Genomic DNA, 12,321 nt, shown 5'->3' on the forward strand with positions numbered 1-12,321 from the left:
TTTTAATGCACTAAATTGATGAGTAAACAAATGCAATTAAATGAAATGATAAAATGCAAGTAAATAATAATGATTTGACTACATTTAATGCAACTAAATGATAATGCCATGCCTTTATGATATATGAATGCAAGTTGGTGAGAATTTGTAGATGTGGAATGAAAATGTGAGATGATGTATCAGAGAAATGTATCAGAGAACTCTGTCGTGATTGTACCCAAGACAAACTTATATTAGGTGCTTTCTCATAGAAACTTGGATTACTTGCATGCAAACAACATATATGAATAATGAATGAGCAAATGGATGGGTGATATGCAACAGAATGCAATTTATACAGATGAGATGAGATGACGATTCATAGATTATTCATAGTGCTTTATTTTCATCATTGAGCATGGTAGTATTGTTCTTGGCCGAGGTAGCAGGAACCAAGTTTGAGCATTTCACTTGTAAGCAAGCATTGCAGATAAGGAAAGTTACCTTCCATTATGTTTTATGTACAAATGGTCAAGGTATATGCTATAGTCAGTAAGCCATAATGATTCGTGGCTGTATTTTTTCATATGATCACATAGCTTAGTGAACTTCCCACGTAGACACCATTAGTACATGCCCCAGAACTTCATTGGAACAATTCGTAGACAACAAACAAAGAAAAAGATATTAGGAACCATCTGGGCTACTTTAATCAATTATGGATATCCTGGAGTAGTGTAGGAACCTAATATAAATAAATAACAAATCGACTGAGTGCTTGTCAACCAAACAATTTTTTCTTGTCAAAGAAAATGTTACCATGTCTTTGTTTTGTGAGGAAGGATGCATCCTTGCGAAGATGGTTGTGTGCAGATGTTTTAACTTGGTTGGTTGATTTGATAAGTGGTCATTGTTTGGGTAGCAAAACATATTTGTTTGGTGTCTGTTTGCAATGTGTATGTATGCATTGCAATGTTTTTGATTGATTTTGGATGTTTTATCATGTTTTTATGGATTTTGTGAGTGTTTTTGAATGTTTTTGGTATTTTTTGAGTTTTTACAAATGTTTTTGGTATATTTCCAAAAAAATTTGAATGAGGAACTCAATGAATCACAAGTAATGTAGAATCCACTTCCCTCAGTAGGTTAAGAGCAATGCCCCCAGTTAGATGTCGCTATGAAAGTGGGATGCATGACACATGAAGTAGTAACCCTGATTGCAGATCAATAACAAGTCATGGTTTGAATGATGGATGAATGGATGCAATGGATGTGATCGCAACAAGTCTAAAATATAATGGAGTCATAGCCTTTACGAATGGTGTCTATTTGCCAGGTTTTCACCATCGTACTTACCCAAGGCACCACCGTAGTGGTTTTCACCGTTTGGATGAATGATTTTTTTCTTTACTATTTTCTTGATTTTTAAAAAAAAATTCTTCAGGACATTTTTCTGAATGTTTTTGGTATTTTCTAATATATTTGGAGGAGCCTGATGCTCTATACAGCTTATGTATGAAACCGTTTGAGGTGCATATTGTTGATCGGATCTACTAGTGATTCTCCTTCTGAAGTTGCCAACTGATATGCCCCAGACCCGAAGACAACAGTGATGACATACAGACCCAACCAATTGGATTCAAACTTGCTCTGATGTTCTCTATTTGGTTGGTTGCAAGGATTTTCCCTAAGAACAAGATCACCTACCTCAAATGTGCAAGGTTTGACCCGATGATTGTAGCTTCTGCTCATGCGATGTTGATAGGCTTTTAGGTGGTTGTATGCAGCTTGTCATTTTTCATCAAGCAGTTCCAAGTCCCGAAGACAAGACACTTGGTATGCTTCATCATCTATCAGAATGTTCAAGGAGACCCGTAGAGATGGTATTTCAACCTCGATAGGCAGGATGGCTTCTGCTCCATAAACTAGTGAGTAGGGGGTTGCACCTGTAGGGGTTCAAATGCTAGTTCGATACGCCCATAGTGTTGGATTCAATCGAATGTGCCAATCACGACCAACATCATTAACTGTCTTTTTGAGGATCCTCAATATGTTCTTATTGGAGGCTTCAGCTTGACCATTTCCTTGTGGGTAATATGGGGTGGAAAAATGGTGTTGAATATGAAACTTCTTATAGCGCTCACGAACATCCTGATTTTTGAAAGGAAGCTTGTTATCTGTGATGATGGACATGGGTACACCATACCGACAGATGATATAATTAAGGATGAATGAGGCGACTTGCTTGTCGGTGACTTGGGTAAGTGGAATGGCTTCGATCCACTTTGTGAAGTATTTTGTGGCAGTAATGATAAATTTATGGTCGTTGGATGAAGATGGATGGATTTTACCCACAAGGTCAAGTTCCCATTGACAAAAGGGTCATGGTGTTGTGATTGGTTGTAATTCATGTGCTGGTGCATGTATCAGATCTCTGTGAACTTAGCACTTCTTTCACTTTTTGACAAAGTAGTAGGAGTATTTTTCCATGGAGGGCCAATAGTATCCAATGCGCATGATTTTCTTTTCTAGAAAAGGACTGCTTGAGTGAGCCCCACAAATTCCTTCATGTACCTCTTCCAAGGCTTTCGTTATCTCATCTTGTTCCAAACATCGAAGGAGAGTACCATCAATAATTCACCTATATAGGGTGTCAGCAATGATGTTATATCGAGTGGTTTGACAGATAAAGGTTTTTCGTTGTTTATTTGATTGGTTAGGGGGAAGTGTGTGGTCATGTAGGTAAGTGAAAAACTCACCGTACCATGGGGATTCAAAACTAACAAGGAGACATATCATTTTAGTTTCGGGGATATCATACGCGGGGATCCAAAGTTGTTCTACCAAGAACTCATAGCGTGTCGAGTTTTGTGGAAAATCTAGGAGAGATGCAATTGTAGCCATTGCGTCGACAACTCGATTCTGATCTCTTGGTACTTGCTCAAATGTGATAGTTGTAAATGAGTCTTTGAAACTATCCACCATCCTTTTATATGGCATGAGATTATCATCCTTAGTTTGGTATTCATCGGTGACTTGTTGGATGACTAGCTGGGAATCTCCATAGACCTGTAGCTCTTTTACATACCATTGTATAGCCAATACGAGTCTTGTAATCAAGGCCTCATATTCTACTTTATTATTTGTGCATGGGAAAGTGAGCATGTATGACTTCGGGATGTTGTCACCTTGAGGTGTGATAAAAATAATACCTGCCCCTAAGCCATGTCTAGTGTATGAGCCATCAAAATATAGCTTCCAAGGTTGTGTAGTTGTGATCATGAAGATCTCTTCATCAAGAAAATTAGAAACAAGAGGATGGTCACTTGTGAGTGGTGCATCAGCCAACTGATCTGCAATAACCTGCCCCTTGATAGCCTTGTGGTCTACATACTCTATATCAAATTCACTCAAGATCATAACCCATTTGGCCAAGTGGCCTATCACTCCTGCCTTGCTGAGTAGATACTTGAGTGGATCTATTTTGGCAATGAGTTGTACCTTGTGCGTTAATATGTAGTGCCTCAATTTGGTGACTGCCAAGATAACTGCTAGGCAAGCTCGCTCAATAGGTGTGTAATTGAGTTCATAGCCTACAAGTGTTTGAGAGATGTAGTAGACCGCACATTCTTTTCATTTCGCATTACGTTGTGCCAACAATACTCCTAATGTCGTATTTGTAGCTAAAATGTATAGAAATAGAGGTCTGCTTAAATATGGTGGGATCAACAATGGTGAATGCATTAGGTAATCTTTAAGAATTTGGAATGCTTGCTGGCATTTTGTATCCCATTGAAAGCCGATATTCTTGTGTAACAGATGAGTGAAGGGATGACATTTATCAACCAATTGTGCAATGAATCTCTGAATTTATTGTAGCCGCCCTTGTAATGTCCTTAATTGATTGATATTCTTTGGACTTGGCATGTCCATGATTGCCTTGACTTTTGCAGGATCCACCTCAATGCCTTTGCTTGAGACAATGTATCCTAAGAGCTTCCCGGAGGTTACTCCAAAGACACATTTCTTTGGATTGAGACAGACATGATATTGCTCTAATCTGTCAAAGATTTTACCCAGTATTGCAAGATGACCTTCTCTTGTTAATGATTTAGCGAGTAAATCATCCACATAATCTTCCATTACGGTGTGCATCATATCATGAAAGATAGTAGTCATAGCTCTTTGATACATTGCCCTTACATTCTTCAGACCAAAAGGCATCACATTCCAACAGTATGTTCCACATGGGCATGTGAAAGCAGTTTTGTGTTGATCCTCTGGAGCAATTTTAATCTAGTTGTACCCTGAAAAGCCATCCATAAGAGAAAGCATTGCATGACCTGCTGTTAAATCAACAATCATGTCGATATTTGGTAAGGAGAAGTCATCTTTAGGGCATGCCTTGTTCAAATCTATAAAGTTTGTATAGATACAGATGCCCCCATTAGGTTTACCAACAGGTACAATATTGGAGATCCACTCTGCATAATCAATTAGTCTGATGAAACCAACATCCAAGAGATTTTTAAGTTCAACTTTGACAAGAACAACAATCTAGGGGTGCATCTTTCTAAGCTTTTGTTTGACAGGTTTAGCTCCTTTTGCTACAATTAGGTGATGCATGACCAAATCAAGATCTAAGCCAGGCATGTCTGCATAAGACCATGCGAAGTTGATTTGACCCATCTGGAGGAATTGCACAAATTTTTGTTGTTCCTTGGAGTTAATAGAGATGCCAAATGTATTTGGTGAGGAGTCTAGGGGTCCCCACATTGAATTCTTTTGTTTCCTCTATTAGGATGGTCGATCTCTCCTAATTCGTACTAAAGGGGAGGATGTCAAACCTTTTATCCGTAGGCGCCTCAGAGAGGTTTTCACTTTTGGATACACTCTTTGTTTTTACTTTTTTGGGATCAAACAGTGTCACGGTGTGGTTTTCACTAGAAGATCCATGCTTTATTGTAATATTTTTGTAGCTGAAATGTTTGGCATCTTCCCCAAAGTATGTTGCGCTGTTAAGTTCAATGGAAAACCCAACTTATGATCCCCACTCGGTATGTTATCCTATAATTCTAAAAAGTTTATGAGTGCCTCATCATTTTTGAAATAGTCAAGGCATGGGGGATTTGGTTGGTTCCATTCAATGAGTTTGCGATGGATGATAGGCATTACCTCGTTGATTAAGTTGATTTCATAGGAGGCGTCAGTGAGGGTTAATATAGAGGAGTGAAGTTCATCGATGGTACTCTCCTTTTCAGATTCTAGTGTAGGATTTGACATAGGGTATGTGGAAGTTGCTTCTTGCTTAGGAACCCAAAAAGTTTTAATCCATGCCTCTCCATAAACTAGGATATCCTTACGAGGTGGTGGAGGGGATGTGTCTTCCTCATCTAAAGTATTTAGATTCACTGAATCCCATTCCCACTCATGTGATTCTGTCTCTGAATCACTCTCTAACATCCGATTATTGTACTAGGCTGGGATGTGTTTTGAATTGAATAGTGCATTAATTATTGGCTTATGCACTTTCGGTGGTGGGGTTGCTGGTGCCGCTGATGGGGTTATCAGTCCTGTTGATGCTGCTGATGGGGTTATTGGTCCTGTTGATGTTGTTGATAGGGTTATTAGTGTTGTTGATACTGGTTGTGGTACTGATGTTGCTGATGGGTTTGTTGGTGTTGCAGATATAGTCAAGGATTGCATCCTTGAAGTAACTGGCTGATACACGGGTTTGCTGGGTTTTCCTTTGAATCAAAACTTAGGAAGAGATTCTTTTTGAAAACCTACTCTGGTTTTATCTTTTGGTTTCAACTCAGGTTGTAAGGGTTCGTGTCGTCCTTATTTGCAATGTGCCAAAGCATTATGGCCATCATATCCCATTCTTTGGATTATGGTGAAGCCTTTGCCATATTTGTCAGTGGGGAGCTTAGCCTTCGAGCTTTCTTTGTTGATAGGGTATGTGTAGATCCATTATGCCAGGTCTTCATCCATGGTTTCCCCTTCTTGACTTCTACCAGGGGTGAATTGTGCCAAAGTGCAAGTTCTTTTGGGCAGTGGTGAATGAAGTAAACCTTGGGGTTTGCCATGAGTTCTAGGGATGTGAGTAATTGCCCAACACAAAAGAGTTGGCTAAGATATATTCCCTGAGACCTTCCTCAACCATTCTCATTTTCAATTTCTCATGCTTTGGTATAGGGGTTGTTGAGATGGAAAGAGAGGCTGGATAAACATGTGATGAGTAAGGGATAGCTTCTTTGTTGTTAGGTACAGTGATCTCTGGCTGATGGTTAATGTTATTACAATATGCAAATGGATTAGCATCGCAGAGGATTGTAATTTCTACATCGTCATGTGGGAATTTGATACATTGGTGATAGGTAGATGGGACTGCTTGCATGGCATGTATCCAAGGTCTTCCTAACAAGAGATTATATAGCAAAGGAAGGTCTAGAACTTGGAAAACTATATGCTTCACCACTGGCCCAACCCTGATAGGTAATACAACAGCTCCTTTGGAAGAACGTTCTGCATCATCATATGCCTTGATGGTTATCTTTTTGCTGGCATCCACTAATTCTACTACATAATCCAATGTTGTGACCAATTGCAAGGTGCATATATTCAAGCCGACTCCATTGTCAATCAAGACTCGCTTGATTCTATGTTGGTTTACAAATCCTTCAATATGGAGGGAGGCATTATGCAGTTGTTGGAGGAAGCGTTGTCACTTTCAGAAAAAGTGAGGCATGGTGATGACTTTAGATTACCAACCATGGCTTGAAATTGATCTGTGTTGAGGTTGGCGAAGACCGACGCTTCTTGGAGAGCTTGATCCAAGATTGTTTTATGTGAGGGGGATAAGCGCAAAAGCTTTAATATGGAGATGAGGGCGGGCATTTTATCCAATTGCTCTACAAGATTATATTGTTTAGGGAGGGGTGTCGTTCCTTGTGGTGCTACTTGAATAGTAATCTTGCTGCGACATGTAACAACCTTGCATGTAGGATTTGGATCTTTGATGGTAAGAGTTACCACTTGTTCATTATCATCATAAGGTTCACAGTATAATTGTATGCAGCTTGTGTATAATTTGTTGTAGTATCTATGTTTCTCCCTAAGGTGGAAGGACCACTTTGACCATGTGATGGAAGTGGATTCTTGAACATTAAATGATCATCATTGGATGTTTTAGGGTCATGTCCTTCTATTTCAATTTCTCTTCTATCAATAAGATCTTGAACAAGATCTTTCAGTCGATGGCAATTTCTTGTTTTATGCCCTCTTCCTTGGTGAAATTCGCAATGTTCATGATCTCGCCACCATGGAGGCTTGACCCGAGGCTCATAATTAGATGTTTTTGGTAAGGTCATAAGATTGGAGGATACCAATTGACGTAAAATTGTCTCGATAGGTTCCCCTAAGGGTGTGTATGTGCATTTTGGCTTGTAGTTTTGTTGCTTTTGTTTTGGTTCCTCTTGTTGCGCATTGCGACCTTGATTTTGTGGATTAGTGATGGTGTTGTTTTTAGGAGGGGGATTTTGCCTTGCAAACTTGACCACAGGTTGTGTAATTTTTACTGTTCGTGCATCCATTATCCCGTCATTGACAACGTTCTTGTTCGTGTTCCAAAAATTTGGTTTATCACTATTATAACATGGCCGAGGCCCATCTTTGGGTTCATTGTAGATTTTGATAAGTCCCTTTTTGATGAAGGCTCTTTCACATTTTAGTCCTTGAGTGATCATCTCTTCAAAGGATTTTGTGCCCTTGATGTCTAAATGAAATTCTATTTCATCATTTAAGTTGGAAATGAAAATTTCCACTAGTTCTTGCTCAGGGAGATGAAGGGATCATCTGCTAGATAGTTGCTGTGAGGCCCCACCCCGACTCAGTCTGATATTTCAGTGGTTTTTATGATGAGACTATTATGGATTCTTATTTTTTATATGCTTTATGGATTAAAAACTTATATGATTCCATGATTTGGATAACATTGCTCTATGTTGATGCTTTATTTATATGCTTTATGATATAGAACACTACATGATTTTTGAGTAGGATGAATTTGCGATGATAAATGTCGTTATTGAATTTGCAGGACTTTACTATGATAATAGAATTATGATGTATGTTTAAGTGTGGATCAAAATTATGAGGATTAGGATGAATTGCTTATGTGAAATTGCTTGGATAAAAGATGTATTAAATTGTTCAGACGTAAATTGTATGCAAGTGATGACATGTATTATTATTCCTGTGATTTATATTATATGTGGTTATTTGAAAGTTACTAATGTGTAAATTGAGATGCACAGAAAGTTATCCATGTGACCATGGAAATATTACGGAGAACCAAACCTAGACCTATGTATGTTCGTAAAGCCAGAGTTTGTCTATTTGGAGAGACAACACCCCGTTTGTGTTGTATTTTATTCGTAACAGTAAATGGTGCATGTGTGTTAAGTGTTATTTAATTGATTTATGTAAAATCCACAAGAGACGATTTCATGTATAAATTTGTAAAAGTATTTTCTTTGTGTCACTTGACACGTGTGGATTTATGTTTGAATTTTTAAATTTGTCTCTTAGTGGGAAAATGTTAACTATAGCTTTTTCAATTAATGTAATGAGATTCCATAAATGCCTTGGGTAAAGAATCTTTGGGATGGTCAACATAGGTTTGACCCGAAAATAAACTTCAGAGGGGTTAAAAAAGGGTTAAATGGACACCTAGGGGTAGTTTAATAGGGTTTCCTAAAGCCCATAAGGTATACCTAAGGGTTAGGGGTAATTTAAGGCAAGTTTCTACTCCCAAGTGACCTTTTAGACACCCTAAAAATTGACTTTTCTAAGTTGTGCAAAAATTGAAATTAGAAGATTTGAACCTAGTTGTAAACCTTCATTTTCGAATGAGAGTTCCCTTTTCCATTCTACCTTACCTTCCTCTTTAGTTTTTAGAAACTTGTGAGAACTCTCACAATGGGCTTCTTAAGCAAGAATTAGAAAATTTGTGGGTAATCACCCACTCTCCATTTTTTGAGATAAAAGAATTTTGAAAAAAGATTAAGCTAGATTGTTGAATAGAAAAATTGGCTAAGGGTAGAAAGAGAAGAACTGTGGAATTGGGCTGCTCATCCTCAACAAAACTAACCTACCTTTGGGCATATTAAGGTTGGTTGTATTCTTCTTATAATGGCTTTCTTATTGCATGTGTTTGAAAGTAATGTTGGTGTAAAAAGATTTGTTTCTGTGCATGTTCTTTTGGAAATTTTATTTTGTAATTTTGTGTTATATATTGTATGTGTTTTTGGGAGTCATCAAGACCTCTTACTCTTGGGAGAGAGGAGGATCTTGTGGGTGGTAGAAGTGACAACCCTCGAGTGAGAGACTCTCGTTATGAGAGCGATCACAAGGGATTTTGTGTGACCCTTGCTGCATGGTGTGTTTGTGCAATGGGGGTCATAAGGAGGGAAATAAGGCATGAATGCCTTGAGGAGCATAAGGAATAAGGGATTGCTATACTTGATGTATTTGGTTTGCCATGAGGTGGCTACATATTTTTCCATACTTGCAGTTCTCCTCAGGGTATTTGGTCCACTACCACCCTTAAAAAGGTCATCACCAAGGTGTGGTGCAATGCAGCTGGGTTGGGAGTGTGTTTGAATTTGTGTGCATTTTGTCCTTTGTGTTTGCATGTTTGTTTCGCATCTAGGGCTTGGTTCTCCGAGCTCGGGGGTGGCTACCAGTTAGCCTAGGCTACGAGGTGAGCACTCCATGGTCACAACCCTTGATTTAATTGCAGGTTGTAGGAGAAGATATCAGGGCATGTAGATATGGCTGGAATTATTTGTTGCAAAAAATACGATGTAAATGTAATTTATGTTCTTGTAAGTCCTCACTTGAATGAAGGGAGAGACCTAACTTGTAAAGTGACTATAAAGTCTTGTGACTAAGTTTAAAGTTTTGTAATAATTATTCGTGCATTACTGTAGAAAAGAAAGAGGTATTTTTGGTTTAGTTTTCTACATTTCTGGATAAATTACAATGTTGTGTTTTAGGACATTTGATAAGAAAAATATTTATCTATTCTTTTTATGCATTTATACTCCAATATTAGGAAAGGAAATGAAAGTTGAGTGCATGCATGCAAAGGTTGAAAATAAAAGCATTTAGGACTATACAGGGAAATGTAAAAGTATTTTAATTAAAACTGTGATTATAGTTTATTTGTGATTTATTTTAAATGCAGAAAATAAAATCTAACATTTACATAACCATCTCTATAGTGTTATTTAATTTATTCTTTATTCAATATGTAGTTCTTGTTAGATTTATTAAAAAAAACTGTCATTTAATTAGTTGTTGTAGATTTTGCAAAGTCTGCCAAATTATTTATTGCAGAAAATGAAAATGAAAATCTATTATAGTTTTTATTTAACTAAAATCTAGATTTATTAGTTGCTGGTAAAATTATTAAATCCAGTCATTCACATAGCTGAAGATTGAAATAAAACACTTACTTACCCTTACTGTAAAAGAATCAGAAATTTATTAATCCATTTATTTTATCTTTATATATAGGACTTTTATGAAAGAAAATAAATCAACTAGAAAACAAAATCATATTTCAGTATTATGTTCGAAAACATATCTAGAATTCAAAATACTAGGATGTATTCATTGCAAAATTATTGTCATATATATATATATATATATATATATATATATATATATATATATATATAATTTATAGACATGCAGATTTCATGTACCTCTTTAAATATATATTTATATAAAATGCACTGATTTAAGGAATCACGAAAATGAATGTATATATACCTGCATGCATATATATATATATATATATATATATATATAATTTTTATTTAAAAAAAATATAATAAATGAAAAAAAAATATAATAAATGAAATAAAAAAATAAAAAAATAAAAAAAAACAAATTAAAATTTGTATTTAAAAAAAAATAATAATTTAAATTTTTTTGGGGGGCTCGGCCCCTGCGGTCTTCCCCGCAGGGAGGCCCCTCTGCTCAGTGGGCGCGGGCTCCCTAGTGGCGGCCGCAGCCGCCATTGTGGGCCGCAACCCACAGTGGAAGGCCTCGACCTCCACTGTGGGCGGCGACCCACAGCAACGACGTCGTCGTCCCTGTGGGGAGCAAGCCCCATCGCTCGCCCTCTGTCATAAACGCCAACCCCCAACAAGCGCTTCACCCCCCTGCCATGGCCGCTGCCGAACCTCCTTAATTCGGCCCTGCAATAAAAAGTTGTTAATCAAAAAAAAAATATAAGTATAAAACCCTAGCTCGGGTAGGGCTAGGGTAATGACAATAGAAATAATTAAAAAATTATAATTTTAGGGAGATTTTATAATGCAATTTCCTAACTAGGGTTGCATGACTTTATTACCCTAAAGTTTGGGAAATTGTTAAGGAAACTAAATTTATATATTTAGAAATATATTTGTTTATAAATATAATTATTTAAATACACATATATGAAAATATAACTAGAAGGTTAAGGGAATTAAAGATTAAAGCAAATCTTTAGATTTAAATATTTTTATTATTAAATGGAGATGAACCTATATATATATATATATATATATATAGGTATTTACCTTGTAGGTCATATTATCTCTATGGATTTTAATCACCAATGAAGTATTATTCACGTTAGATTAAATAGATTGAAATGGGCACAAATTTAAATACTAATGAAGTTAATATTTAATTTTTAAGTTCCAGTAGATTGGGTTGTTTTGAATTAAAATTCAGTGAAGTGATATTTAATTTTAACTAAATAGAATTAGATGTTGTAAATTAAACAATTAGGAATTTAAGTTCTAAATGTAATTTATTGAGCTAGAGGGTTTAAATTTTTTAATCTCCCCTAGACGTAGGTGCACGTGATTTATCTTGAATAGGAAAATATTCAATTTGCGATTATAACCGACCCTTTAGTCGTTTTAGTTAATCTACTACTTAATTATTGCTAAGTAAAATATTTTATATTTGTAAATTTAATATTTTATAGTTCTGTTTTTTAAAAATAAAAAATTGTCCCGTTCTTGCCCTAAATTTTGGGCATGACAGTTGCCTCCACCGTTGCAGGAAAGTTGAGAACAACTCCCCTAGTTTTTGTTTGGTGTTGCATAAATCTACCATGGTGACATCACGTTCTATGTTGTGTGCATAATGAGTGATGAATTTTTGGACTAGTTCCTCAAATGTTCTAATGCCACCTGGTAATTGTGAAAACCATTGTGTGGTTGTGCCTCCCAAACTTTGAGGAAAGAGGTGAAATAGATATGTGTCCTCATA

The sequence above is a fragment of the Cryptomeria japonica genome, chromosome 6 (genome assembly GCF_030272615.1).
Source record: "Cryptomeria japonica chromosome 6, Sugi_1.0, whole genome shotgun sequence".
Lineage (NCBI taxonomy): Eukaryota > Viridiplantae > Streptophyta > Pinopsida > Cupressales > Cupressaceae > Cryptomeria > Cryptomeria japonica.